At 37.0% G+C, this 9,441-nt stretch overlaps 1 long non-coding RNA gene across 1 annotated transcript in view; it reads left to right on the top strand.

The window, feature by feature from the left end:
• The first annotated feature begins 3,538 nt into the window (after positions 1–3,538).
• LOC107183144 overlaps positions 3,539–9,441 on the top strand; it is a 16,837-nt gene continuing 10,934 nt past the window's right edge. The window contains exon 1 of the long non-coding RNA XR_001513913.1: positions 3,539–3,608. This is a non-coding gene — a long non-coding RNA (uncharacterized LOC107183144). The remainder of the gene's footprint in view (positions 3,609–9,441) is intronic.

The following is a 9,441-nucleotide window of genomic DNA, read 5'->3' as shown; positions in this document are numbered from 1 at the left end:
AGAGTGCCCGCAAGAGTAGCAGGCTGTGACTGAATAATTAGGTGTGAGATCAAGTTCATGGAGTGGTGCAGAGAAGGTTTACTTGAGTTTTTGCTGGAGTGGGGATTCAGGGAAAGATCTTTAAAGGTGCCCATGAACTGAGTCATAATTATGACCATAACTATAGTTTGGCTCAGACTTACTTGCATTTCACTACTTGAGGGCACTATGTACAGATAAAAGTTCAATAACAATTACTATGTCTATTGTAACAATCTTTGGTTATTAGAAAATTCTAATATTCATAGAATAGAAGATATATTTTATTTGCCGTTAGAATATTCGATCTATTTTCCAAAAACAATGCCATTTTTCATGCATAAAAATATAGGACACTTTAGAATAGATATTATTATAATAGAAAGAGCTTTATCTGTACAGGTAACTTTAGTTAAAAAGATCATTTTAAGATGGTATGGAATGACACTAATAAAAGATGGTGGTTTGGTCTTTCATAAAAAAGTTAAAACAAAACAAAAATTAATGCATGTGATCAGGGTAAACACATGTTTTATGAATATGTAAGTATATATTATGATAAATTATAATTTGGATTTCTAATTTCTGGTATAATATTAAATATAACACCTACAGGTGGAAACTCATACATTTCAAGGTTTACCTAATTATTTTAATTGGCTTTTACAAATGTAGTTGTGAAATAATATTACTTATTTTTACATTATTTTTCCACATTGTCTGTTTCTTAGATGCAGTTAGAATGAAAGAATTTCTAAGTTTAGTTTAAACCTTTTCTTAGAGAATTTCACTTTTTACAAATGTAATGGACTCTTTTTTAAGTATACATATATTAAAATATAAAAATGTTAGTCATTTTATTTTTAAGAAATGAATGTGTTAAAAGTACATGATAAAGTTCAGTAATATTCTCACATTATCATGTTTTATAATCGAAAAAAAACTACCTATGTTGGCAAATTATTTTTAAAAACGCCAGGAAGCCTAAGAAGTCTGCTTTTTAAAAATCTCTCATCTGTAGTTTTATTAAATAACTAGAGGCCTGGTGCACAAATTCGTCCACAGGTGGGGTCCCAAGGGGGGTTGGGTGGGGTGGGACATGATCAACCCTCTGGGCAGGTGGTGGGATGCCCTTGCCAGCCTGGGATCCAGATCTGTCACACTGACATTTGTGCTGGTTGTCAGGAGCCACCCAGTGACCACTTTTATATTGTTTCTTCCAGGCAGAGCATCTAGGGAGGGGAAGCAGCCACAGTGCTGGAGGCCCATTTCCAGGAGGCCAGCTGAGCGGTTGGGATTGTCCTGGTGGTGCTGGTCCATCGGTGCCTGACCCATTCTCAGGAGATTGGACCTGCAGGACTGCTGAGGGAGTGAGTGGCTGCCGCCGGGGTAGTGCGCCACCGGGATGGGTTGGTCAGCTGAATGGTGCTCCCACTGTGGGAGTGTACTGACCACCAGGGGACAGCTCCTGCATTGAGCATCTGCCCCCTTGTGGTCAGTGCGCATCATAGCAACTGGCCAACCGGTCATTCTGGTTGTTCCAGTCATTCCGGTTGTTCGGTCATAAAGGTTGCTAGGCTTTTATATAGGTAGATAAGCTCAGTAGGTAGGGTAGTTGACATATTTTTATATGTTCTTAAATAACAACAATATTTAAAATATCTCTCACTTTATTTAGCTGCATTTTATGTTCATCAAAAAATAAAGGTATATTATATACCGGGTGTCCCCCCAAAATGTATACTCATCTTAACAACTCATAGCTCAATAGCTGGTTCTTTCTTTTCAGATTTAAGCCTTTGGAATTAATAATTATTCAAAGTGTGTATACATTTTGGGGGGACACCCTATATATGTTTGATTTCTAGAGCATCCATCAACTTTATTAACTAATTCAAAATGTTAAATTAATGTAATAAATTTAACAAACAGGATTAACTAGTTAAATGAATTTAACTATATAGAAAATATATTTTTCAATGTAAATTAAACTTGTTCTATATTAGGCTATGTTTTACATTAAACATAGAACATTCCTATATCTTTAAAGTCTCTATATGACACACCACAAAAATGAGTTGAAAATATACATTAGCAAGATATAATTTTAAATACTGTAAACTTCATAAATTATCTATGGAAAATATTGTTTTTTTTTATTTTTTCCTTTTAAATAACCACTTAGAGGATTTATGTTAATTAGTAAAAATTATCAGTATTTAAGAATAATCCAAAATTGATGTCATTGTTATTTCTTTTGGGTATGATACACTGTCAATGGTCAAATAAACAAAAAACTTTGACCCCATCCCATAAAAGTAAAGTAATTAAGTCTCCTTTCATAACACAATGACAATAAATCTGAAATTTCAAAGAAAGGTTCTAATGAAATTATACATCAGGCACTCTCAATTTTCCTGTGGGTGAGGGGTGGGGAAGTTTTCATTGCTAGTCATATGCTTCAGTTTTTCACTTTCTTTTGTGAAAAAGGGGTGATTGTGAAAAAGGGGCTTTGTGAAAAAGGGGCTTCTCTTGTGAAGATGTGGGGCGATTGAGGAAATAACCTGATTTTGTTCTATGCCCCAAATTTAAAAACCTAGCTAATATTCTATGCATATCTACAAAAACATGTAGGCTATGAAAAAAAACACAAGGATAATTGAAACATAGATAACTGTTTGATATTTATAAGCATTTTCATGATAACTAAAAATCATGTGTACATCATATCATTAGTTACATTTAATAAAAATGGTAAGGATAAGTGTAATATTCAATTTGCATCATTTATATTATATATGGCTATGCATATAATTATGATATATCAGTTTATGCCTTTGGTTTCCTAACTAGCTAGAATCTTCTTTCCACAGATTGCTTATTATTTAAAAATAATCTGGGTTGAGTTCTTGCTTCCACAGCACAGCATGACAGACCTCTTTATAATTACAGTGTTAAATTATATAAAAATTCTAAATTGCTTTGCCTTCCAACTTTAAAAAGGGAATTGAAAAACCATAAAAGTTAATGATTCAGGGTCACCTAATAAATATTGTCAAATGAGGACTATAATTCATAGCTTTTTGTTCCATCATCAAATACCAGTTTATGATACAACATTGCCTTTTTACAGGAAACGGGTATTTATAGAAGAATATAGACATCTTTAATTAAGAGTGGAGGGGTTGATTTGATGGAGGAATATATGGCAATGATGTCACCTCTATTCATATACATATAACTTGTTTTGAAAATTCTTAAGTCTTATTGAGGTACAATTAATATACAATCAGGTGCACATGTTTAAAGTGTACAGTTTGTTAGAATCTGGCATATGTATTCATCTATTAAAAACACCACATCTATACTAATAAAAGGGTAGTATGCTAATTAGACAAGACATCTTCCTGACGTCCTTCCTGACAAAGCCGGCCCAGGTGCCTGCGGCTGCAGCTGGCCCAGGAGAAGCCTTCCATGGTCCCAGGGTCGGGGTGGGGTGGGGGGGTGTTGGGAGAAGCTGCTCCACAGACCAGCCTCTGCCATGGACCTGTTTGGGGACCTGCCGGAGCCTGAGCCCTCGTAGGCTGCCAGTAAGTGAGGGGCAGCCCTACCTGAGAGGAGAAGGGGGAAGGTGGGCAGGCTGGTGGTGGCCTGGAGGCAGCCGGTGCCTGAGTTGGTCGGCAGGAGGAGAGGATGGGCAAGCGCACGTGCCTAATGTCTGGCCCCAGCATGGCACTGCAGCCCCGGAGCCCCAGAGTGCTCTGCCATGTTGCCATGTTCGCTGCGTAGGCAGAAAGGGCTCTGCTTGAGGCGTGGGCTGGGGGCAGCGCCGGCCCCCCACGGCCTTTGTGTGCAGCCCAGCCTCGGGCTGCTCAGCGTCAGCCTGGAGCAGAGTCCCTCTGCCTTCCCAGGTAGCATAGCACCCGGGGCTTCTAGCTGCAGCCCTCCAGCCTGGGTCTGAATTGCTTTTCCCTCGAGCAATGTTTTTCCACGCATGTGTGTTCAAGTTCAGGGATTTGTTTTGGTTTGTTTTTACTCCAGAGACTGAAGGAATCACCAGCGTTATCTTTTGTGTTTTTGAATCATCCTCTGTGCTTCTCTGATTTTTCGGTCGATAGTAGTTTCCCAGGTCACGGGACATCTCCCTCTCCCCAGAGTCAGGAGCACCAGCTCAAGTCCACCTGACGGCCCAGCCTTGACCACGGGGGTGAGTTCCTGCAGGCTGGGGTTTGATCGCCATGCATTAGCCATAGGAGACCGGTACCTTTGTTATTGCTGTGTGCCGGGTTTTAATTGGGCAAATGCCCAGCGGTCCTGGGTGCCAGCCCTGCAAAATTCTGCAGGAGGAGAATTCTTTCTGGGTTTCCTCAGATTTCCTCAGCCCCTACTCACCCCTCTGCAAAGGCAAAGAACAAGTGAGGCCCCTTAAATAAAAATCAGAGGTCTCCAGCAACTGATCCTGTGGGCCTCTCTCATCACAGTCATTTGGACTGGATGGCATTTGAGTATTTATCTAGGCACCAAGACAGAGAAACACAAGCTCAAGTCATGATCTCTGCCCTTTAAAAATTCACAATCTTATTAGAGCGAGTGGATAATAAAAGCGCAGTAATGACATCAGAAGGTAAGGCCACAATACAGAGAAGAAACGAGGCAATTGCTAGGGTGATTTTCCAACAATAAGTACAAAGAGTATGTGCTGTGAATTAAATAAAAAAAATACTTGGAAGTAGCTGCTTCACAAGTATTTTAAAGGAAGCTGAGTTCCATGTGAACTGTGTACTATGCTATGATATTTGAGGCACAGAACAAGGGAGGCCTTAAGTGTACTATGCTTTGATATTTGAGACATTCTTTATTGTTCAATGTGATTTATTTCTGTATGCCTCAGTTTTGTAATAGTTAAATTACCTAGAAACTGAACCAAATATAAGCCCTTGAAGGGGAAATGTAAGTTGGATAAGCTTCACTATTACAAGATCAACAAGAAAGAATTCAGAGACAAGAATGAGAAGCAAATTGCATCCACTCTAAGTTGCTGCTAAAGAAAAAGAATGTTATACTATGAAAATACTTAATACAGATTGTAAAAAGGTTTGTTCAGAGGATTTCCTAGAGTAGGTAGTATTTCAATTAATTTTTTTTTTTAATATGAAGAGGTTAGCTAGATAAGAAAAAGGTGTAGGGGTCCTGAATTGGAGAGGGTGCAGTTCGGGCTAAGGGACATCCCACCCCCTCCATGCATGACTTTTGTGTACTGGGCCTCTAGTCTATATATAAAAGCCTGAGTGACCAGAACTACCAGTCACTATGATACGCACTGACCAGCAGGAGCCAGAGGCTCCCACAGCCAACCTTCCCTGGCCGACCAACCTCTCACAGTCCCTCCTCTGGTTAGCAGGCCCTGGGCTGGGACGGGGAACCAGGGGTGGGTGGCATTGGATGTGGCCCCTTTCCCAGAGGGGCTGAGGGTCAGCTCCCTTCTCAGAGCCAGTGGCTAACCTCTCATGCCCTGTCCCTCTCCCTGTCTGGCAGACCTCGATCGGTCTGCTGCCCGCACACTATGGTGGTGATGCACAGTGGCAAGCGAGGAGGAGTGGGGGGGAGGTGGGGAACTGTGCTGTGGCATCTGTTCCTTCTGGGCCTGGTGTTTGAACCACAGCCTTCTCTCTGGCCTGCGCCTGACCGGCCTGGCCCCCATTGGCCCTGATCACTGGCCAGGCTTAGGGACCGCACCTGTGCACAAATTTTGTGCACTAGGCCTCTGGTTTAAGATAATAACCCCTTCAATTTCCTTTTGCTCTTTTATATTCACATCCTCCCATCTCTCTTTGCCTTTCTTCTATTCCCAGACAACCACTGATGTGATTTCTATTACTGTAGATTAGCTTATATTTCCTATAATGTTATCTAAATGGAATAATACAGTATGTATGATCTGTGGGCTGGGATGCTTGCTTCTGTCACTCAGCAAAGCTATGTGGAGATTCACATATGCTGCATCCTTTTTTTGCATCATTTGTTCATTTCTTTTTCTTTTTTTCTTTTTGTTTCCAGATGAATATATATATTCATCTGTTTCCAAGTTGGTACATATTTTTGGTGTTTCCCATTGTTTACTAAAATACTTTTAGTAAAATATTCTTGTTCTGACATACACTTTCTTTATCCTGAGAGTTGGAATAATATTACAGGTGTATGTCTACCTTAAAGAAAAGTTTTCTGAGGTGATTATCTCATTTTATATTCTGACCAACAGTATATGATGATTGCAGTTGTTGATATTAACCAACATTTTGTTTCATATTATCTTTTTTTCCATTTATTCTGTAAGGTAGGTAGTAGTATCTTGTTTGAATTTGGATATTCCTAATAACTAATAATGTTGAGAATAATTTTACTTGCTTTTTAGTTCCATGTAGCTTTTTAGGTGAAATGTCTGTTCAACCTTTTGTTCATTTCTTAAAAAGAATCATTCCTCTCCCCTTATTATTGAGCTGTGAGAGTTTTTCATTTTCTTTTTAAAATGTAGGTTCTCATACTATGTCTGTTATATTATTTACAGATAATTTTTCAATTTTTCCTGTCTTTTCATTTTCAAAGAAGAATCTTTTAAAGAACAGAAGTTATGAATTTTAATAAAATACAATTTACCTGTAGGCTTTTTAATGATTGGATTTTTACTGGCATATCTAAAACCCTAAGTTTGCAATGGTTTAAAAAATATATTTTAGTGTTTGAGATTTTCCATTTAGTCAATGATTTATTTTGACTAAGTTATTGTATATGATTAGGTAATGGTTCTTAATGTTTAGTAGCATTTATTAGTGAAACCATCTGCGTGGGATGTTCTCTTCTTGGGAAAGTTTTAAACAATAAATTTAATTTCTTTAATAGATACCAAACTATTTATTTATCAACTTATGCTTGAATACATTTTTGTATTTTTTGTCTTTCAAGGGATTTATCCATTGTATCTAAATTACTAAATGTACTAAATTACTAAATGTTATATACAGTTGTCTATAACATACCTTAGTGTTTTGAAATCTGTAAAACTGTAGTGATTTAAACTGTATATATTTTATGCTATTGGTACTTTTTGTTTCTTCTCTTTCAGGCTTACTCACTTTGAATATGATTTATTAATTTCATTGATATTTTAAAAGCCTGTACCTTCCCCTGGGCATATGAAATGACCTTCTAATTTTACTCTTATATATAGTTGCTTTTGAATGTCCCAGTTTTTAATATCTGGTTTCTGAAAGGGAAAAAGAGAAAAGTGAAGGGCAAGGGAAATTACACTGACCTTTAGGTCTCCTGGAAATCACCTCTTTGTGTGAAAGTTGGAAACAGTAAACAGTGATCAGAGTAAAGATACCTAATATCTAGAGGACTGAGTCATCTTTGCATTAGTAACACGAACAGCCTTAAGGCAGGGAGGTGGGAGATAGTTAGAAAACAGAGCCAAGAACTAAAATTGATATAAATTAACCACACTTTGTATGCTAAGCCAAGCATGTCATATACGCCAGATTTCAAAATAGTTACATCAGATAGATTACTCCAGTGCAATTGTTGTTTCCATGAACAGACATATTAGTGATGATTCCTATTCTGCCATCTCCTAGGATCATCCTGCTATGTTAGTCTATTTTAAAGACGTGTTTCCCCAACAAATCTTTAGAATCACATCTGATGAGATTCAAATTCTGATTCTGAGTACAATGACTATGAACAAGATTCTTAAATTCTTTGAACTCTTTTTTAACCTATTAAATGGAGTTGTTATTATTATGTATCTGACCACATTTATTGGATTTAAAAATTTAATTTATATAAGATAGTTGAGTAGTATTTGGCATATAATAGTCACTAATTTAATGGTAGTTTATATTATAAGGTTATTTTTACTCATTCAAAACACCTTAAATTTTGTAGACCTAAGGCATTTATAAAATACTTGAGCAAAATCAAGGAAAATATAAATACAGAAGAGTGACACAAAAGGGAAGAAACGGAATTGAAAAGGAAAATATAAAAACTATTTTAGAACATTACAAAAATAAACAAACCATAATATATATTTCCAGTCTTGATTAAGTTCTTTACAATGTAAGGGAAATGAATTCCACTGGGCATAGGGTAATTAGAAAATAACTTTCATGCTTTTATACCACCATACTTATAATTTAATTATATTTTGCATACAATTACAAAAGAGTCAATTTTAAGGGACTACATAAGTATTATATTTATAATGACAGTGTTGAAATGTCTTTAAATATTGGACTTTTTCTATAGAACTTACCTTTTCACTGGTTTAATATATAGATGATATTGAAGTCTATACAGAATTTTATAAACCGTCAGCAGAGCTTGAACAGTATTTCACTAATCTGTCACCCTCACAGATAACTTGAGATTAATCATGGAAAACCCTTTGTCTTACTCATACATAGTAACATAGAGGGAACAACACAGTATATTACTTTTTCTCTGATTTTGAAACATGATGCAATTGAAAGGAAATAAGTAGTTATATTTTTAGATGATTCTTGAATACCATATATTGGGTCTGCTGTTACTTTATTAAGTTTTCATTACCAGTCATTATTATAATTTGCTTTGAATATAATATACTTCATACATCTGAACAAATAAACCATGGTTAAAAGTATAATGATAAAATTATATATTACCTTTAAAATTTTTATAATCAAAAGAAATGGGATATATCATATTGAATTATATAATTCATTTCCTCAAAATAATAGGAACATGTTTTTATATACTAAGTAATTAATAAGCAAATTTTAGCTATCTCATATCATATTGGTAACTGGAACGGTGAGCCAAAGTGTTTTCCCAGGGTCGTGTCTCGTGACTCCAAAGAATGAGCTCTGAGACCAGAAAATTTAAGCAAAAGTGTACAAAATTTATTACAAGCAGATTCAGATTCCCCGCAAGGGGAGAGGGACCAATAATGGGCTGCCAGGTAAAGACTTGCGGTCCAGGGGTATATATTTGCAATAAGCCTGCTCTATGTCTACTGTGTCATCACCTGACTGATTTCCCTCAATTGTTCTTGCCCAGCAACTGACCTGAACTTGCCCTGTTTCTATGTGTTCTGTCTGTTTCTATGCTGAACTTTTTCCGTTTCTATGCATTTGTATACCTTGTTGCTGCAGGCCCTCCCTTGGTTTCCCCTGCCTCCCACTTTGAGTCCAGAAATATTTTATTATTTCTGCTTGGTTGGTTCCTATGGTTAGGCTGCTCAAACTGCCCTGTCTGCCCCTGCCTATGTCCCACCTGCCTTTGTTTTCCCCTGGACCCCTGTCCTATCTGCCTGTGTTTCAAGCTAACTTCTCTCAATATTTGTTAATAAGGACATAAAGGAAGTAAACATTAATAAGATTTCCA

The sequence above is a fragment of the Myotis davidii genome, unplaced genomic scaffold (genome assembly GCF_000327345.1).
Source record: "Myotis davidii unplaced genomic scaffold, ASM32734v1 scaffold99, whole genome shotgun sequence".
NCBI classification, from domain to species: domain Eukaryota; kingdom Metazoa; phylum Chordata; class Mammalia; order Chiroptera; family Vespertilionidae; genus Myotis; species Myotis davidii.
Note: the sequence above shows the minus strand (reverse complement) of the source record. Positions and strands in the feature narration are given on the sequence as shown.